We start from the raw sequence: 20,182 nt of genomic DNA, 5'->3' as shown, positions 1-20,182 counted from the left end.
ACCACCATGCCCACTAAATATCGGCTGGGTAATGCATGGGCAGATGGAGCTGGAGCGATGGAGGCAGACACGGTCACTGCAGCAGCCAGCACAGACACTTGCATGGCTCTAACACCCTCGCTTTCAGGAGCAATAAAATCCCTGGGAAAGGCAAAAAGGCTCAGCAGTTAGAAAAATAAACATTGCCATTCGCACGGGCTAAAAATACCCATGTTGCAAGGGCTCTGCTTAAGCTGTGGCATCCCCCCGTTCACAGCCCCTGGCTGCGCTGTGTTCCGGATGCAGCTGCAGGGTCAGCTCCTGCAGCAGGGTCGCTCCTGGCTGCAGAGCCCTGGGCAGGTCCCATCAGGGACGGTCACTTTGCAGGTGCTTTGCCAAGCTCTTTGAACCCAGTGGCAGAGCTGGTGCCCAGAGGGACCAGGTAAAGGATTTTTTACCCCTGCCTTGAACCCCAGGGCTCATTCCACCAGGCCAAGCTGCTTCCCGAGCTCTATAGCCAGAGGAGGGTTTCTCGATGGAAACGCAGCAAATGCCTCCCCACGTCAGGGGCTGCCACTGCGATTTGCCAGGCGAGGGGCACCGCCGCCCGTGACCGCCACCTGCGAGATCCAACTGGCTGCAGCAGCCATCAGCTGTCAAACCACCTCCTGGCCACGAGAGCTGGAGAGAGAGGATTTGGGCAGCGGGGAGTACAGGAAGACAGGCAGGGACCGGAGGAGATCATCTGCCCTGTGCAAACCTGCTTTCCAGTCGCTCCCTCTCAGCCAGAAACTCCTGCTCGCGCTCCTCCGCCAATATGCAGCTGCATTCCTTCCAGCTCCAGCCCTCCCCACCAGCGCCGCCGGACAGACGCAGGCGGCTTTGCTCCCATGCAAGGGAAGGCTTTCCAGCCCTCCTCTCCTCTGCCTTCCCCTCTTGTGCAGGAATCGGCTCTAAACCACAGCAAGCTCAGGGAAAGTCAGCAGGCTCCACCAGGAGAGCTGGTTATCACAGCTCAGGAAGGCAAAGGGATCCAAGTCTAAGGCCATGTCCCATCCCAGGGGACGATACTCATATCCCAGCAGTCTGGCAGAGCCCAAAGGACCCAACTCAATGCTATTGCAAGTGCAGCTGTCCTGGCTTTAACTGAGCATCAAAGTGAGCTCAGGAGGTTGCAGCTGGGCCTCCCTTAACCCTTCAAAGGTCACAGCCTGAAGTATCAAGTTGCTGGAATTTCACTGCCTTGGGGCAAATGCCATGCATGGGGTTACATCAGGACTTCAGGAATAAGTTGGCCTTTTTAAGCTTTCAGACCTAGACTGTCAGCAAGGGTGGAAGAGAACAGCTCTTTCCCTGTTGCAGCCGAAATCGAGCCTTCCAGTGCCTGCACAACAGTAAAGAAACTCGCCTGTACTTTCCAAGTGGAAATTCTCCCTGTGGTTAGTGCTGAGTCACAGTTTGCAAACTTGAAAAAAAAGAAAATAGAAAAATAACAGAGAGATCTGGCTCCAAAACCAGCCTGACACAAGCACAATCTGCCCCGAGTGCTACCGTGCATCTGCAGGCAGCGGTGGTTAATTTTGCTGTAGTTACTCAGGGCAGTGCCACAGAGCAGCTCACTGAGCGTTGTCCTGCATTCAACAGAGAAAAGACGGGAAAGACACAGACTCATGTAGAGGTTAGTGCTTTCCTGTCTGTTTTTCTGACCCTTACTTTTACAAAAGAAACAAACTGTGGCATAAATGCTGCATTAAAGTTTGTGGCTTAAATATTCCAAATATAGGTGAGGCAAAAAGGTGACAAGCCAGGATCACTGTGACTACTCCAGTCACACGCCCGGAGGCAGCCTGAACTCCAAGGCTCACCATTTGCAAGGTGTAGCTGCACCCGGAGATGCTTCTGCTCTAGCTAATGGTGCCACTGGAAACCCACGGGGTCAAACCCATCCTGCAACATGCGTGAAGGCTGGTATTTCACACGGGCTCCAGCCTCATTAGCTAAAATCAGTTCTGCAAAGGCAGATCGAGCCATGTAACTGAGGGCTTTGACCCATATTTAGCTGGCCCGGGGGCGGGGGGGGGTTGGAGTTACTGTGCGCGGCGGTTAGGTACCTCGCACAGCAGTTCAAGCGCACCCCGAGTGGCTGCTGATGAGGGATCTCATCATGACCTGCTGGGGCTGGCACAAGCGGGTCCCTTGGCGGGGACGGTGCCAGGACCACCTCCACCCCTCTGCCCTGCTCCAGCTTGTTGCACAGCTCCTCAACTGCCCGTATCCACTGCAGAGCCTTCTTTTGCCTTAAACCAGCCTGACAGTTGGACTGATGACCTTAGAGGTCCTTTCCAATCTTAATGATTCCTAGTTTTACTTTCATTAAAAATAATCCAGCCACCAAGCCAGGAAACATGAAATTGCTACTCTACCCTTAATTGGTTTAGTGGTGGACTTGGTAATGTTAGGTTAATGGTTGGACTGGACGATCTTAAAGGTCTTTTCCAGCCTAAGCGAGTCTATGATTCTATGTATTTCAAAGACAGACACACTCGGTAAAAACAAGCCCTGCCTCCAGTAGGGGAAACATGTCAGGGGACGCACGGCCTGGGGCGGGGGGAGAGAGCAGGAGGGAGGCAGACACCCCTCCGCCCCCCCAAGTCGTGAGAGGCGGCTCCTCCTCCCCCCCGGCCCCCCCGGCCCCCGGCGCGGAGGCAGCGGCGCGGAGCGGCCGGCGGGGGGAGCGGCAGCGCAAGGCACGGGCCCGGCGCCGCGGCAGCGGGCGGCAGCCCCCGGGCAAGCGGCAGCCCCCGGGCAAGCGGCAGCCCCCGGGCAAGCGGCAGCCCCCGGGCAAGCGGGGCGGGTTTGTAGCTCCGCTGCGGGGGCAGGGGATGCCGGGGCTGCCCGGGCACAGGGCGGGAGGAGGGACCCGCTCCCGCCGGCGCAGCTCCCAGCCCTGGGCTTGGCCCTTCACAGCGGAGCCCCTCAGCAGCAGCGAGTTGTGGCCCCGCCACACGCAGCCCTGCTCCCGTTCGGAGTCACGTCCCTGCCACGCTTGTCCATCCCACTTCACCCCATCCCATCCCATCCCACCCCACCCCATCCCAGCCCATCCCAGCCCATCCCACCCTACCCCATCCCCTCCCATCCCCTCCCACCTCACCCCATCCCACCCCACCCCACCCCATCCCAGCCCATCCCATCCCACCCTACCCCATTCCCTCCCATCCCATCCCATCCCACCCCACCCCATTCCATCCCATCCCATCCCATCCCACCCCATCCCACCCTACCCCATCCCCTCCCATCCCATCCCACCCCATTCCATCCCATCCCATCCCACCCTACCCCATCCCCTCCCATCCCACCCCACCCCATTCCATCCCATCCCACCCCATCCCACCCAAGGGTGCCCAAGCCCTCCCAGCCTTTCTGGAGCAGGCACCACTAAACTCTAAAGCACACATAGCTTATATCCTCCCAGGCCTTGTGTTTTGTGGATCCGCCTGCCTCAGTACCATTCCCTCTAATTTTTGAACCTACCGGCTAGTTTTAACTTGATTTGATGGGGCATAAAAACCTCCAAGACATCACGTTCCCCCAGGTAGCATTGAGGCAGACAGAGTGAGGACATGCACATATGGACAAGTACTCTGCTGCACAGCGATGCTGAAGTCTAACAGGAGCTGGGCTAGGTCTGCCGCACAGATGCTCTGGTGCCAAGGTAATTGCACAATAGGTAATTATTTGTGTCGGGGACTATCCAGTTTCTGCACTGGCCATGGAAAAGTTACATTATTTTCTGTTTCATGGCCTACCACATAAAGCATGGCCATTTCCCAATTAAATCCACTTTCTGTCAGCCTCGGTATTGTGCTCCCAAGAATCACAGAATCAGTTTCTGTGATTCTTGAGAAATGACTCGCCCCAGGACACATTTTTATGTGCATTCCCTACATTTTTCTTAATTTCATATTCCTTTTGATCACTGCTTCACTTGGACCCAAGCAACTATACAAGTCTCTTCTTATTTCTTGTCCAAACACCTCGCTGATCACCTTTACTGCCTGGGTTTTGGAGAGTTTGCTGCCGTCAGCTACAGGGCTGAAATTCCCCATGCACAAAGCCAAGCCTGACCGCAGCATGATGGTGGCTGCCTGCGGCCTGCCCAAGGCAGCTGCGGCACCGCAGTGGTGCCCGACAGGATGCTCCCTTGCAGCTGGGGCTGTACCAGCCACTCGTAGGACATTTCACAGCTGGGAGGAGTGTAAAAATAACACAGGACTCCTAGAATGAGCATCCAGTGCTGACCAGCCACATGGTGCATTTACCTCCCATGAAATGAGGGGTCTCCTGGAAACTGAAGGCTCTTTCTCCCCCAACACTAATGTCCCCAGAAGAGCTGCTTTGGCTCAGAAGTGCCTGGGATGGACACTAGCTGGAAGCTGGGTTAATATCTGGGGCAAGTATCACCACGTTTGCTTTGCTCCCTCTTCCTGAAGCATCTGCTGTTGGGTGCAGAGATGAGTCAAGGCAGACCTTTGGTCTGACCCTGTCCTGCTGCTCTTCTGCGCTAACCACATCTGCAATCATGCCTGTCTGCTTGGGCTTGAGCAGCAGGATGCATCCTTCAGGATTCCTGTTGCTTCCTCTTGGTCACAGTGTCCCTAATGAAGTCTTTACATTATCTACTGTCAGATGATTCCCCCATCACTTGGGAGCCAGCTCCAGGTTTTAGCTCTGGTGCAGATTTTCACGCCCTTCAAAGAGCCAATCCCTATTCTGAGCACTGCCCGCATGCAGTCTGTTTGGTGAGCCTTTATCCTGCTCCACAGGAATAATTTCCTTTTCCTTTACAGCTTGCTCATCCAGGTTGGATCCTGGAGTATTTTACTTAACATGTCTTGTTTGCATCCTTCTCCTTAGCCTGGCAGCTGGCATCTATGAACTACCTGTGGCAGGAAAGAACATGCTGGAATAATCAGAGGGGAAATCTGGAGGGCTCTGGTTCACTCCTCCTCAGAGGCAGATGCCCATATCCCTTGCACATGCACCGTAACACAGGGCCTGCACACACAGATGTTCTCAAGCCAGTGCTGGCAAACTTCAACCCCCAGCCATGGAAGCTCACTTCCCCCAGAGATTCTGGCACTCTGGACAGACTGGAAGGAGCATGAAGATAATATTCTCCCTCTATATGCAAAAAGCAAAAGAGAAAGGGAGGAGAAGACCATACTCCTCTCTTTGGCTGCCTCTACCTAAAAACTGGCAAGGGCGAAAGCCCTCCGCATACAGCTCGCACCTGCAAACCCCTGCCTGTGCCGCTGCCCACACGGGCAAGCCCTCTGGGGAGGAGCACGCCAGTGAGTGCCAAGCAGCCTCAGCAGCCCCCAGTGCTGCTGGGCTCAGCCTGGCACTCCCACACCTCTGTGCCTGTCCCTTCTGCTCCCTCCACCCCTGCCTCCACCCCCCCGTCACCACCACGCAGCTGCAGTGCCGTGGCAATGAACCCCTGGCAGATCGAGCCCTCCTTCTCTGGATAGTTCATCTCCCCAAGGGTGCTCAATCCTGGCTCGAAAAGCCAAATGTTAGGTGAGGAGGAACTCCTCTGGAAAGGAGCTGTGATGGGAAGCTGGGGTACCCATTGCTGCTCCAGCTGCGCCAGCCCCTTCCGCAGTCATTGCTGGGTGCAAGCGCCGAGCTCTGGGCTCTGCTGATGGCTCCCCTTTTCCTCCATGCTGGAGCTGTGGCTGGCTTTCCCTGCTTTTTGCCTCCAGCTGTACCTTTAACATGTGTGGGCAAACCCAGGCTCTTGAATGCAATTTGGTTCAAGGCAAAGGTGTCGGGGCACGTTCCGTTTGGGAGAGGAGGAATGGTTGAATTGCTGGGGAAAGGCCAGCCTTGGGCTGCCAAAGCTGGGAGAGGCCTGGCTTCCCAATCTGGCCCCGTCTGGGAGGCTTGTGAGCGGACCCAGGGAGGAGCCAGCAAGGGATCAGCTCTGCCTGGCAGGCACGGGGGCAGAGAGAACAAGGTGGGGATGAGGCAAGACCCCTGCTGCAAAAGGTTTGTTCTACCGGGGTGCCAAAGGATCTGCAAAAAGAGTGAATGAACCCGCCTTGGCATCCCTGCAGTTGCTTCTTTGTAAATGTCTCCTCTTTCCTTCCAGGTGGGAGAGCAAAGACCTTCCCCTTCTGTGCAGACAGAAAGGAGACTGCACGGCAAGGCCATGCTTAACACACACAGGTGTACACACACACACGCATGCACAGAGGGTTTCTTGGGTTACCTGACAGGTTTCCTCTTCTCCTTCCTTGTTCTTCTCCCTCTCTTGCTTCTCCCTGGGCTCAGCTCATCCTTGCACAGCCCCTTCCATCCCGGTTACTGTTACACCAGAGTAAAGCCAAGTCCAGGCGGCTGTGACTCTTCCCGGCTCCGCGCCAGCCCCACAGAGAACAGGAGCTGGGCTTGTTCACCCGAGCCACAACCCTATGGGTGCCTCTATATGGGAGTCATCTATTCAAACCCTGCTGCCAACCAAAATCCATGCCCGTTTCTGCACACCCTCTCCCTGTCTCCCTTTCATCCTGCTGAGCCGGCTGCGTGGGGCTCGGGGAGGCAGCTGCCCCCAGACTGCTCTCTGCACAGGGCTGGAGAGCCTCTCCGAGTGCCCCAGGCTCTGTGGGGTTGGACACCCATCTCTCCTGCCCATTTCCCAGCCTGTCTTCTCCAGAGCCCACAAGGCTTCCCAGGAAATGCTGGAAGGGATTTTCTGCCTCTCTCTGCTGAGGTTTCCAGGAGCCAGAGCAACCTCCCCCGTATCTCCAGATCTAAATCACCAGAGACGTGCCACAGCCAGTAGCCACCCCAGCTCTACCCCCACCTCTCTGGAGTGAAGTCAACATTCCCCCAGAGCTAAACAGGAGGCTCTGCTCCCCACCTCTTTGGCAAGCCTGCCGCTCACCCAGAGGCTAATATCAGCCTTCGTTCTCCTGGCCCCATCAGTCCCTCCTTCCCCTCTCAGCGCCAGGTGCTCGGAAGGAGCAGGCACTGATCTCTCGGGGCTTTCTCCTGTCAGGAGCCAGCCTGTGACCTCTCCCTGCCTCTCCCTAGAGACCTGCAGAGGAGCAAGGGTGACAAGCATGAGCCCAAATCAAAGGGTCGCAGCTGCCTGCCTGAGTCAATTTACAGGCAGGCACCCCAGGAACGGGATTAGCTGTGGGGTCAGAGCTCTTATCTAAATACTCTCAGTTTGATCCTGAGTTGTCTCAGAAGAGATGGGTGCATTTCTTGTAGATTATTTAGAGGATCAGGAGTAGCATGGCAATCAAAATTTTTCTTCCTTGCAGAACCCAGAATTAAACCATGTGCTGCTTTGGAAATGTGTTGTGGTTTAACCCAGCAGGCAGCTAAACACCACACAACCATTTGCTCACTCTCCACCTCCCTAGTGGGATGGGGGAGAAAATTGGGAAAAAAGTAAAATTCGTGGGTTGAGATAGACAGTTTAATAGGACAGAAAAGGAAGGTAAAAGAGTAATAGCAGGGGTTTGCTTTGCTACTCCAACACTGAACTGGTTTTCTTCTACTCTTTGGCTAGCTTGCCTGATGTCCAGTTGATGTTTGGTGGTACAGTGGCTCTCTCATAGTGGTGACAGCAGTCCTGACTACTCCTGCCAAGAAATTAAAGCTGAAGAATGTGGAGGTGGAGGTGTTGGTAGGACTGAAGGGTGGACAGGCACCACAAGACCATCTGCAGAGAGCATGGGGTTGTCTGTGCAGTTGACAGCGAACACCATGATTTGCCCAGTGGAGATGGTGATTTCTGGTTTCCTTTCTAGGATGAGATCATTCATTGGATTCCCACCAAGAAATCAGCACTCCCTCCTGCAAACGGTTCAAACCTGCTGAGGGCATCTGTGCTGATTATCACTGTAGATGAGTCTCCAAGAATGCCAAGGGGCTGATTCTTCAGAGGATCGAAGCCTGACCACTTGTGGGTGGATAAGAAAGTAAATAAAAGGATGAAGAAGTTCGTCAATCAATGCCTCCCTGTGCTGGAATGACTCTTGTCTTCACCGGGGTCAAGAGAAATGGGAGGCACTGGAAATGAGCAACATTAGCAAAACTGGAAATGAGGAAAAGCCAGTAGGGGTTCTGAATTTTTTTTTTTTTGGCAATGATCACCCGCATGATTGTATGATCATCATTTCACCATTTTGTCCTGGTTTTGGCTGGGATAGAGTTAATTTTCTTCCTAGTAGCAGGCATAGTGCTGTGTTTTGGATTTAGTAGGAGAAGAATGTTGATAACACACTGATGGTTTAGTTGTTGCTAAGTACTGCTTATGCTAGTCAAGGACTTTTCAGCTTCCCATGCTCTGCCAGGTGCACAAGAAGCTGGGAGGGGGCACAGCCAGGACAGTTGATCCAAACTGCCCAAAAGGCTATTCCATACCATATGGCGTCATGCTCAGTATAGAAACTGGGGGGAGTTGGCTGGGGGGCAGCGATCGCTGCTCGGGAACTGGCTGGGCATCGGTCGGCAGGTGGTGAGCAATTGCATTGTGCAGCACTTGCTTTGTAAATTATTATTATTATTATCTTTATTATATTGTTATTATTATCATTACTATTTTACTTTATTTCAATTATTAATCTGTTCTTATCTCAACCCAGGAGTTTTCTCACTCTTACTCCTCCGATTCTCTCCCCCATCCCATCGGGGTAGGGGGAGTGAGCGAGCGTTTGCGTGGCGCTTAGCCACTGGCTGGGGCTAAACCACAACAGTCCTTCTTGGCACTCAACGTGGAGCACAAAGGGTTTGAGATAATAACAGATTAACAAGAGTGTATTAAGGAATCTGTTAACAGTTGCCAGTCACGATATTAGTTTATCTGATCTGCACCATGCTGCTTTTTTTGCTGTACATGTTAAGTATTGGCGGTGGTTTTTGCAGTTTTCTGTGCTCTGCAGTGATTAGTGATGTTTTTTGCCTGGGAGATTTGTTTTTAAAACACTGACCTTGAGCATTATCTGGTATTTGGGTTTTGTACTGAAGCCTCTACTTCAGGTAACACCTCATGGAAAAAAATTAGCAATTATACCTCTTCCTCTGAGAGGTTTTTTTATGGAGGAAATACAGAATAGCACCTTCACTACCTTCTACTATGATGCTTCCTCCTTCATTACAATAACTTTTCAGTATCTTGAACATCCTTGGGTAGTTAAGATATATCTATTGGTATTTCTTGGGAATATTGTTTCGGTTTTCACGAAGGTTAATAAGCGATTTAAGAATATCATCCAAAGATCTGCCCCAAGGCTGGATAGTTATGAGTGGCAGGGTATGTGGGATAGTATGGGCAAGTACCTAGGACACACAGCCTGTTGACCTCCTGGAAGCAGTGAGCGAGAGCACCCTGCCAGGGTCACGGAGAGGGTAGGGAAGAGATGTGGTTTGTGCACATTCACAGACACCCATTGCAGTGCTCTCACTGCCAGCAGGTCAGAGGCTCAGACTGCTTGGGAAGGGATCACTCCTCAAGGTCCCTCCCCAATCAGCCACCTGGGTGCACCCTGCAGCAGGGATGCTCTGTGGTGGAGTTGAGCCTTCCTGGCCCACCTGCCTCTCACACTTGTCCATCCTCCTAGAGAGATCTCTTCTTTGTTCTCTGAATCCTTGTGACCTCTTTTTTCCCCCCTCCTCTCTGTGTCTCCACCCAGTCCTCCAGACCTCTAGCTCTTCCTTCCAGACTCTGTCCCACATTTTCTGTTTTTCTTCTCTGTTCCAGTGCCTCTTCCCACAGCCACCCATTTCACATACCTCATCTATTTTTGCTCCATTTCTCTGTCATTTACAGGCATATCCCTCACTGGCTCCATTTCCCTTTCCAGTTCCACCCCAAAACCCACTTCCACACCCCTTCTTGTCTGTTCCCAGCTGCACTCTCTGCCCACCTCCACCCACAGCTTCCGACAACACTGCCTACCTCACAGGTGGCTTTCCAGGCCCACGTTCATCCCTCCCATCTTCAGGCTCTCCAGGAAGGCATGGAGCCACCAGAAAAGGTCTACCCCTTCGGAGAGAGATCAGCCTGCCCAAGATCCCCTTCCATGACTGTAAGAGCCAGCCAGAGGGTCAAAGTACTTGAGATGGGTGCCTCCCTTCGGTGGGAGGAATTGGGGTCCACAGGCAATAGCTTTTTATCTCCTGGGATGGAAAGCCCTGTGGGACCTCCTACTCTCCCTGCCTATCAGCCGCTCTTTCCGGAGAGCCCAAGGTACCCTCTGCTGAATGTGGTGCAGCTCCTTCTCTTTGTTTCTGTTCCAAACCTTTGCAGTACCTTTGTTCACTGCAGATTTCAAATTGCTGAAAGATTTACAAGACCACAGTAAATTGCAAGACATAACACCCAAACGGGGCTTTAATTATCATCACAAAGGTATTAAATGCACATCTAAAAAGAGAGGGGGACTGCTCATCTCTCCATGGGTATAATTCCCTGTTGATGTGTTTGGGTACATCTCTTCCCCCCCACCCCGCATATTTGTATACCAGTGCATGAATTAATCTTTGAAGGCTTTACAAGAATGTGTAATCTCCTTCTTTTATGTGCTTCCATATCTTTTCTCATCTCGATTAGGAGTACTCCCCCTTAGTCATGTGCATACTATGCCATGAAAGGCATCTATGCTCATACATGGAGAAGAGTGCAAACTGGTGTTTACCAACTCAAGATGTATTTCCACATAAATACATTCTGCATAAATTTTGGCTTTAGCACCTTACAACAATGTTTTGACATACATGCGTGTGCTCGTGTATTTATTCTATGTACCTAAACACACTTTTCTGTACATGCACAACTTCATCATTGCTTTCTCTACTGTTGGTGTCATATGCTTGCATCAGTACTGTTCCCCTGCCAACCAGCAGCAGATGCCTGAGCATCTAGGCTGGCTGCCTAGCAGAAGAGAAAGCAGTGATGTGAAGTCCTGGTGTATTTTCCAGGTCACTGTTTTTATTTACACCACCTACCCTAGGTTAACACAAGATGCCCAGCCAGCTTTGAAGGCAATCCCTTGATCCTGAAACCATCCAAACACCTATGTTCTTTCCCTTGGAATTAACTCTGCCTTCAGAATTGACTCTCATCAAAGGCCCTGGCAGAGAGTAGACTTTCCCCCACCTTCAGTTTACTGTCTTCTGAGCCTCACACAGGTCCACATCTCCCTAAGAATAAAAGCTTCCTCTCACAGTCAGAAAGGTTGACTCTTTGCCTTTACACTCTGTTTACACAGTCCGTACATGCATAAATCCACAGCAGAAAAAGACTTTGGCCAGCTACATCCACGTTAAGAGTTTACAGGGTATTTGTCCATCTGGTGCTCACGTGCCTGCTGAAAACCCATGCTCTAATTGCCTTGCAAATGCTGCTCCAATTCTGTATAAGCAAGAGCAAGCTGTGTCCATGCTGTTGTTTCTGTGTTCCCTACAGTCTTTCTGTCCTCTGGTAAATTTGGACAGAAATACTTTGGAAATTATAAACCACAAGGTAATATAGAGGGCCCTTTCAGTGCTGCTGGCAGTCAGATAACAACCTCTCTTTTCCCTGTCCTTAATAATCTCAGGCATTTAGAGGAAGGAGATAAGTCAGAGATATCAGAGCTCATGAGCAGCCACATATTCTCCTGTTCTGCCAGCAAACAAAAAGCAGAAGAATTTCAAATCCTGTGGCCAGGAAGCAAATGTTCCCCCATGCACTGGGGGACTGATGTCCATGCACACATGCTATGCTGGATATGCCAGACCACGTTCGGCCAGGGCTTCAGAGCTGAGCCTGGCTGGCCAGCTGCTGCAGAAAGCCTCCTGTCCTGCCTTGCTCTCTGCTAGCACCGCAAGCTTTGGCACAATGCATATGGTTTTGGGAACTAAGTCCTGTCCCTTACTTTACACCAGCCTTGGCCCAAGGCACCTGCCCCAATGGATGTCCTCCTTCCCAGGGTTCACAACCTGATCTGCAGTGCATTCCCAGCACAGTCATCAATCACCTGGTTTACCCCTGAAACCACATCTGCACACCCGGAGGGCAGTGTAACCCAGCAGGTAGTTTCTGTCCACCTTAAGCCCCTTGGACTTAGTGGTTTAAACCAACCCTGAATCAGGTCCCTCAGGGATGCATTCAAAATAAGTGGTGGGCTGATGGCTCTTCCCCTCACCTGAGGGTTTAGCCACAGTCAGCTATGCCTCACGGGTCCCGGCTTTCCTCGGTCCCAGGAGCTGCAAAGGCTGATCTGCCCTGGGATGGGCTCCCGAGGGCACAGAGCAAGCTTTACAAAGCCAGGGTGCTCAGCTCTCCCTCTTCCAGCTCTGGGGACCCCTGGCCTTGCCTGTACCCCAGGCCAGCGAGCTTGCACAGGTGCCCACACAGACAGAGAGTCCAACTCCGCTGCACTTTCACACACCACTCTGCTGCCCTTTCTGCCACAGAGGTGCATTCACTCCTAATCCCTTTATAATTTCTCCCATTAACACAGCATTCTGCTTTTGCAGACAGAAATCCTTTCCAAGTGCCTAACAAAGCTATGCCCCATAATTTTCTGTTCATTTGGGAATTCTGCATGTTGCTGAAACTGGCACTACAATGAGCTGTGCTAAGCACTGGCAGTGAGCACATGGTAGTGTCTAAAGTAGAATTTCCTCTATAACCAGCTTAGGGAATATTAAGAGGACAATAATAGCAATCTGGGCTGTTTAAGGATCAGCCAGTGCTGATCCACATCTGAACACCTCATGCTGCCAGACTACCCAGCAGCAGCGAGCAGGAGAGCCAAAGTGCATCGACACGATGGGGTGTGTTCCCAGCTGCAGCCAGCCTGGGCTCCTTGTGCCCTGCGGCTGTAAGCGTGAAGTTCTCCAGACTTAAAACTGGATGAAAAACTTGGCCCCAAGCTTATCTGAGAGGAGTCCTATGTCTGCTAATGGGACAGCCACAGCTCCTGTGCCTTTGCACAGCTCCAACCAATGCTAAATGAAGGGACAAGGGGTGGCTGATGGACAGAGGACAGGCACCTCCACCAGCAGTGTGTCACATAGCCAGGCAGACCCTTCCCTTCTGCCGGTGACAGCAGTGCAAAAGAGACAGGATGCAGGATCTGTCCCCTGTGCCTAGAACAAGACATGACATTAAGTAGCACCATGTGCCCTGCGTTGTGCTCCCACAGCGTTGCTCAAGCAGGACTCTCAGCTGAGCAGAGCCACAGCCAAGGCACTGGGACACCTGAAGAATTACCCCTCCCTGGTTATGCAACATCTGTGTGATTTGTATAACAGCAAACTATTGCCCAACAATCATATTTAGGCTACTCACAGTCATCCTATGTACACATATGCCAAACCATGTCAGTATTGGCCAATATGTATTAGAAGATCTCAACCATTCATCTGCCTGCCAAGCTTGTGCTGAAGCTAACCAGAAGGCTGGGTTTCCCATGGTCAGTCAAGGAACTGGTTATTCCTCAATTCCTGCTCTCCTGGTGCATGGAATTCCTCATTTCAAGGACTGATTTGATACCCAGGATGTTCAAGCTGTTTGCCTGCAGCACAGATAGATACATGTCCAATAAAGATGTCATTTACCTCCTTACCAAAGACAAGTTAAGTTCAGACACCAGTGTTGAGGAATAACCTCATGCTCTCAGGATGCACATGACCCTAGCAGGGTACCTGATTTATCATGAGACCAAACCCCAGATTTTGTTCTCTATTCCTTTCCATGTCAGCATGTCCCCAGAATTACTTATTCTCCATTAAAAGAAACTAACAGCAAGAAAATGTAACTGAAAGGAGATGCTCTGCAGGTACCAGGGAAAGCCCCTCAGAAGGCAGAATGAGCCCAGTGGTCAGCTCAACAAATCTGAAGCACAGACACCCCCTCCAGAGCCTTGGTGTGTAAGCTCTTCGGTTAATTCTCTGTTAAAAGCCACCAAATACCTGATGACCTCTCCTAAATCTCAGTGGTAAATCCCCACCTTCAGCCCAACTGGGGCAGTGATGGTACACAACGTTCATTTTTTAGTGCAGCACCACGCCCCATGGAGCTAGACCCTCCCTATACAACCATGGACAGAAAAGGTCTACCAGAGACTGGAGGAGGTGGGGATGCTGATTGAGAAGATAATTTATGCCCACATACCAGCCTAGGCTTTAAACCTCAGCCCAGGGTGCTCTGGAGCCCAGGCAGATTGTCCCTTTGCTGCTCAGTGCCCTCTGCAGAGCCCGCTTGCTGGCACCCATCTGAGTGCAAGTCAGCCAGGCACAAACCCTCGTACTAATGCACAGAGAGGGGTGATGCAGGCTTTGCAGCGGAGCTTTCTTCAGGCAAGTCATTAGATGTCCGGGAAATAAAACCCAGTGAGAGCTTCGCTCTGGGTGGCACCCACAGGAGATAATTGCTGCTAGATAATTGCCTGGGGCTAAGGAGAAATTCCTACATCAGCACAGCAAAGCTGCTCCCCAGGTACCCCCAGCTCCTTTACATCCACATCTTCCCCTTCCAAACTGCACCAGGGGAAATTCGGACACATCGGGCGATCGTTGAGTGTCCAGCAGCCTCAGAGCATGGTCAGGCGAGATGGGTTAAAGTGCCAGCAACGGCAGCCTGAAGGAGCAGTCCCCTGTACAACCTCGCTCCCCCCTGCCTGGTGGCTCCTGCCTTTTCCTGCTTCCCCCAGACGAGTCCCGGTTTGTCCTGAGGTTTGCTTGCTCACCTTGTTTATACGAACGATAATTTTGGATGTGGTAATGGCAGAACTGTAGCAACATGCCTTCCTCCCGCCCCCCATCCTCCCTCGGCAGCACAGGGCACAAAGCTGCACGCTGCCGCAGCCCAGCCATTTCAGGTCCCAGGAAAGACCAAGCTCCTTGCAACTTGCTCCCTCACGTCCTTTCTTAATCCCAGGTCCCATCAGCAGACTGCAGACCCCATCCTGGCCAGCACTGCGGCGTGCCCATGGAAAGCCTCCCCGCAGGCTGCTGTGCATCCGTTGCCCTCACTGCGGTAGCAGGGGTTGAACCAGCTCAAGGGCATTTCAGGGTTTCACTTGATTTATTCCATGTGTCTTCTACGGGCCTGTCCCACACAAGTCTAATAAATCATGAACAAGATCCTCTCAGAATATTATTAATGACCATGTTTATAGTCAGCAGTATGCAGGAAATTCCCTACCCACACCTATCAGTGTCAGATTTATCATTTAACTTTCAGGGGCTGTGATTTTATTGGGACACTTGATTCCTGTGCCAGAAATACATGAGCTGTGGGTCCCTTGCCCCAGAGCTGTGTATCTGAGATTCATCCCCTGCAGTTATTGATCATGTGTATTACCACAGCACCTCGCAGCCCTCGTCCTGGGATGCCTCAGCACCAGCTGCATGCATGTGCACACGTCTGCCAGCAGTAACAGCACAAAGAAGGTGCCTGAAGGATGGTGACAACACCTGGGAGGAGGTTGGGATCCTTATTCCCAAGCCCAGGAGGCAACAGCCCATTTCTTGGTATCAAAGAAGGGATGCTTGGTATCAAAGAAAGAAGGGATGCTTGGCATCAAAGAAAGAAGGGATGCTTGGCATCAAAGAAAGAAGGGATGCTTGGCATCAAAGAAAGAAGGGATGCTTGGCATCAAAGAAAGAAGGGATGCTTGGCTGGGTGAGGTAAGCCATGATACATCTTGAATGTGAAGGCAATGAGCTGAGTCTGATGTGACGCAGGGTGGGGGCAGGCAGGCAAGCACATCAACGCTGTCCTTTAGGGACTTGTTTCCAGATCAGACACAGCTTTGCTGTCATCCAGATCACTCTTCGGGCAGACTGAATGGCCCAGCAATCCTGGCCAATATTCCCACTGCAAAACACAAGTCACACCCACAGCCAAGCACGGAGCCTGGGAGGCACCTCGGAGCACAGCTCCACGCGGGGCAATGTGCGGGCAGGCTGACTGTGGTCCCCAAAACCTGGGTCTGTGCACCAGTCCTGACCTTTCTCCAAGCACTCCCAGGGCACAAGGCTGTTTGATTACAGGCTATAAGGCTGCTCTGACCCAACAGGGACTTCCCCCCCTGCCAAATCCCATCCAAACACATGCTCACTGGACTCATCCAACACATCAGGTTTTTGGGGAGCCCAAAGCAACCTTACCCTCAGCTCCCAGCTCCCTTCTGCCAGGACCCAGTAGTGCAAAAACAATTTTGCTCCAAGTGAGTAATGCTTGCCATGCTACAGAGTGCACCAAAACAGACAGGTCAAAAGGGAAGACTCACCAAGCGGCTTTCTTTTAAAATTCATGTCATTGCCACAACTTAAATTTATTCTGGTAGTTCTTAAATTAGATGCCCTTAACTGCTCTGGGCCACTGCACAGCAAATACAGACCATGGCAAATGAAATAACACAGTAAAAAGAACACAATGAGAGCTTGCTCCCTCCACTCAAAATGCCACCCGCTGCCTGTCGGAGATGACAGCTGAGCAGGCAGGATGGCCCCATACCAGCTCCCCTGCTTGGAAAATCCCTGTCCTCTAGCTCCAGAGAGTGGCTGTGGGAATCAGCAGAGAGATCAGCCCAGTGTCAGCTCAATGCATGACGAAGCGGACATCCTCTCCACGGTGGCCATGTCCCGGCTTGCCTGAAGCATCAGCAGCAAACAAGCCACCCGCCTGGAGACAAGCTACAGCCCATGCAGTCGGAGCAGGCAGGCACCAGCTGCTCTCTGCTCCAGGAGGACAGACACCGGCATGGCCTGCAAGCCTATACAAGAGCTACCAAATGCTACATCTCCACTTGACTCTTCTTCCTCTGTGACCCAAAACCTGAGCATTGCATTGCAAATAGGCCCCAGTCCCAAGTTCAGGAGGAAGGTTTCCCTGCCAGTGAATTCCCAGCTGCATTCCCCTTCTCCTCTCCTCCCGTTCCCCTTCCTGCTTGCAGCAGGCAGGGCTAGGTAAGCCACTCCTGGGTGATTCACTCCCCACCAGGCAGAAATGCTTTCTTGGATACACACAGCTGAGCACAGTGAAGAGGTGCAAGTCCTCTGATCCGAGCTGAATCACTGCACCCCGAATGAGCTCCTGCATGCAGGGACACAGCTCCTGCAGAGGTCGCGGTAAGGTGAGTATTGCAACAGTACGATGCGTGACTCACCGGCAGAGAAAAATGCAATTTGGAGCAGGAATCGGGAACACGATGAGGAGAGCAACCCGCTGGGGCACAAACTGGGGGTGCAAGTCACGGGAACACCCAGGTCTGTCTCAGGGCAAAGAGGAGACAAAACTTGTGCAGAGCAGTGAGAAAGCACGAGGAACGGCATCCGGTGAGTGAGCCCGCCCTGCCAGTGACAGACACCCCGTTACACCGACAAGGCTGGTGCATCCCAGCCCCAGCTGACCTCAGGTGGAAAAGATCCTCTGCCAGCCACAGTGCTGGGAGCTTTTTCTTCTCTTTCAGGATGGGATCTACCCACCGAAGTCCCCACATGAACAAGGTGGTCACCTAAGGTGTGGCTGGATGATGCCAAGGTGCATCTTGCTGAACCCTGCCACGGAGACAGGCTCTGGCAGAGGTGCACCCATGCTAGGCAGTGCCACTGGACAGGCTCTAGGCAAAACAGCCCATGGCACCTTCTTCTTCTCCCCTCCACGGTCCCTGGAGCAGCAAGGGCAAGACCTGCACCCATGCCCCAGTAGTGAGCCAAGGTCCCCAGCAGCCGGATGCATCCATGGGCAGTGCTTTGGGTAATTCCAGTTGCATGCCCTGCACCTGCCCTACAGGATAACAGGCTTTTTCCCACACACATGTTTTCTTGCTTGTCCCTGAAGGCAAGGCAGCCTTGATCAGCATTTCCATTTTGTGTTGCAACAAGACACAAACTCCCTGAAGTCAACTGTCCCAACAGCTTTGCCAGGGGCAGCAGGAAAAATGGGCAGAGGTTCCCAGTAAGGTAACAAGGCTTTCCTAATCCCTGCTAAGCAATGCATGTCTCTAGTCTGGGACACAGCCTGGTCCCTACTTCCACCTGGCTGCAGTCAAGGGGAAGGTGTCAGCTGGGAGCATCAATGTTGCGATGACAATGGTCATGATGGGAAGCTGGCAGGGCATCCTCCCACACCCCTCCAAGCCAGCTGGATTTCTTCCCGGGGACTGCAGAGGAGAGGAAACAGGGTGCCCATGAATCATTCACACCCAGGCTAAGCAGCAGGGGCTCCCCTGTCTCCCTCTAGCGACTGCAGTCCCCGGAAGATTGCAGGTTAATTAGGCTGGATCGTTAGCTCAAGCTGCAGCTCCTCTGGTTCATGGGGCCCTAGGACTTAATTCTCCCCGAGGGCAGAGCCCACAGCATTCACGGAGCAGCCGAGCAGGAGTATCCCCAGACCGGAGGGAATGCTCATGTGTATGGCAACAGCATGTCAGAGCAGGGGTACGGAGCCAGAGCCCTATTGTGCAAGATGCTGTACAAAATGGAGAACAACAAAAAAAATAATATCTATCTGTATAAATAAACCAGGCGCATCTCCGCTGGGAATTTCTAAAAAGATCATCACCCTTTGGGATGCAAAGCAGCTAGGCCTGGAGAGCAGCTAAGCATCGTTATTAAATAAATTAATTATCTCAGCAGAGCCCGCCAGGTACTGAACACTTTCCACTTCCAAGCAGGTAAATGAGTCCGTGGGAACAGAGGCTGCTCCACGCTTGCCAGGCAGCGCAAGCTGCATTTTAATGGTAATGCAATTTCTGCAGCTCTGCCCCTGGAAGCGGCACACCGGGGTGCTGTGTGCGTCCCCAGGAGGGGCCAAAGACCTCCCCAATGCCATGGGCCACAGCCAGCTCCCTGTGGGCCCTGATGCAGGAATAGGGGCTGGTGACAGAGGGATATCTGTCCGCAGTGTTGCCCACAGCTTTGCCCCCCCCGTGGGGAGCGGCGCTGGGAGCAGCAGGTCTGGAGCCGGCGCTGCGGTCGGGGGGAACCGCAAGCAGGGCTGGGAGGCCGAGGTGTGCCCAGCGTGCAGAGCTGAGCATCGCCTCGGAGAGAGCAGCCCTGTGCTTTGCATTGCCAACCGCTTCTGTAGGCAGGCAGGATGCCTTTGATCCCCTCCCCAGCCCTATCTCGCTGCCTTTAAAAACCAACTTTCATCACCCTGGGGTCTGGCAGGAGCAGGCTAAGTAAACTCTCCTCTCTCGCCCTAATTGAGGCTGTCAGACGACACTGGCAGGCACAAGTCAGGCAGGCAGCGCGCAGGGCAGGCGACAGAGCAGTGCTGCCCTCCCTGCCAGCGCCGTAGGTGTGAGCTTGGCTTTGATCCCCGATTAGGAGGAGGTGGCCCAGGGCCAGGCTGTGGGTCAGAGCTTGTCGAAAGGAGGCAAAGGAAGTGGGAAACAGGAGCTGGGGAGGGAAGGCAGAGGATGGAGGAGGTAAGAGGGGACTCTCCTTCCCTCTATCCTCCCTGCAGGCAGGTCCAGCTGTGATGGCCCTTCCTGCATCTCCCTCTCCAGATGTTGTGCAGCAAAAGGTGTCCAAGTCCCTGTCTTCCTGCAGCACCTTTGCTAAAACTCTGGGAATTTCAGTGGGACTTTAGAAAACCCACTGAAAAACACCAGCACTGCTCCAGCCTCCATTCCCAAAGCAAGCATTCACCAGGAAAGCAGGGAGGTAGATCTCTGTTGTAAGAGGAAGTTCACAATTACAGTACAAGTCGTTACTGGAAAATAAAATTCCCTGGCATGTTGCAAATAAAATCTGCATTCCCCAGACTGGGGTACAAGACAGCCCACAGCGTTCATTCCAAGACCCATTTGAAAGAGAAAATGAGACTATATTTATGATGGCGGAGACAGATAAATGTTGGTAGGGGGAAAAACTCCAGGATGGCATTTCAAACAATGAACATTACATCCAAAACAGCACAAGATTCACTTGCAGAAAGAAGTCCCCAGTGAACATACATTGCTGACAACTCCTGAAATTAAATCTCTGCAGGCACATACACACCTGTAATCTGAGCAGCACTATTGCAAACAGCTCCAGAGAGCACTACCATGCCGTCTCTTCCTCTGCTTGGAGGAAATAGGATTGTTCAGACCCTGAGACCCTTCAAATATCCCTTATGTTTCACTCACAGGTGAGGGTGGCCATTCTGCAGACAATAGCTTTGTCCAGAGCACAG

This window comes from Pelecanus crispus, chromosome 8 (genome assembly GCF_030463565.1).
Source record: "Pelecanus crispus isolate bPelCri1 chromosome 8, bPelCri1.pri, whole genome shotgun sequence".
NCBI lineage: Eukaryota > Metazoa > Chordata > Aves > Pelecaniformes > Pelecanidae > Pelecanus > Pelecanus crispus.
The sequence above is the reverse complement of the archived record's forward strand: the minus strand, read 5'-3'. Positions refer to the sequence as shown.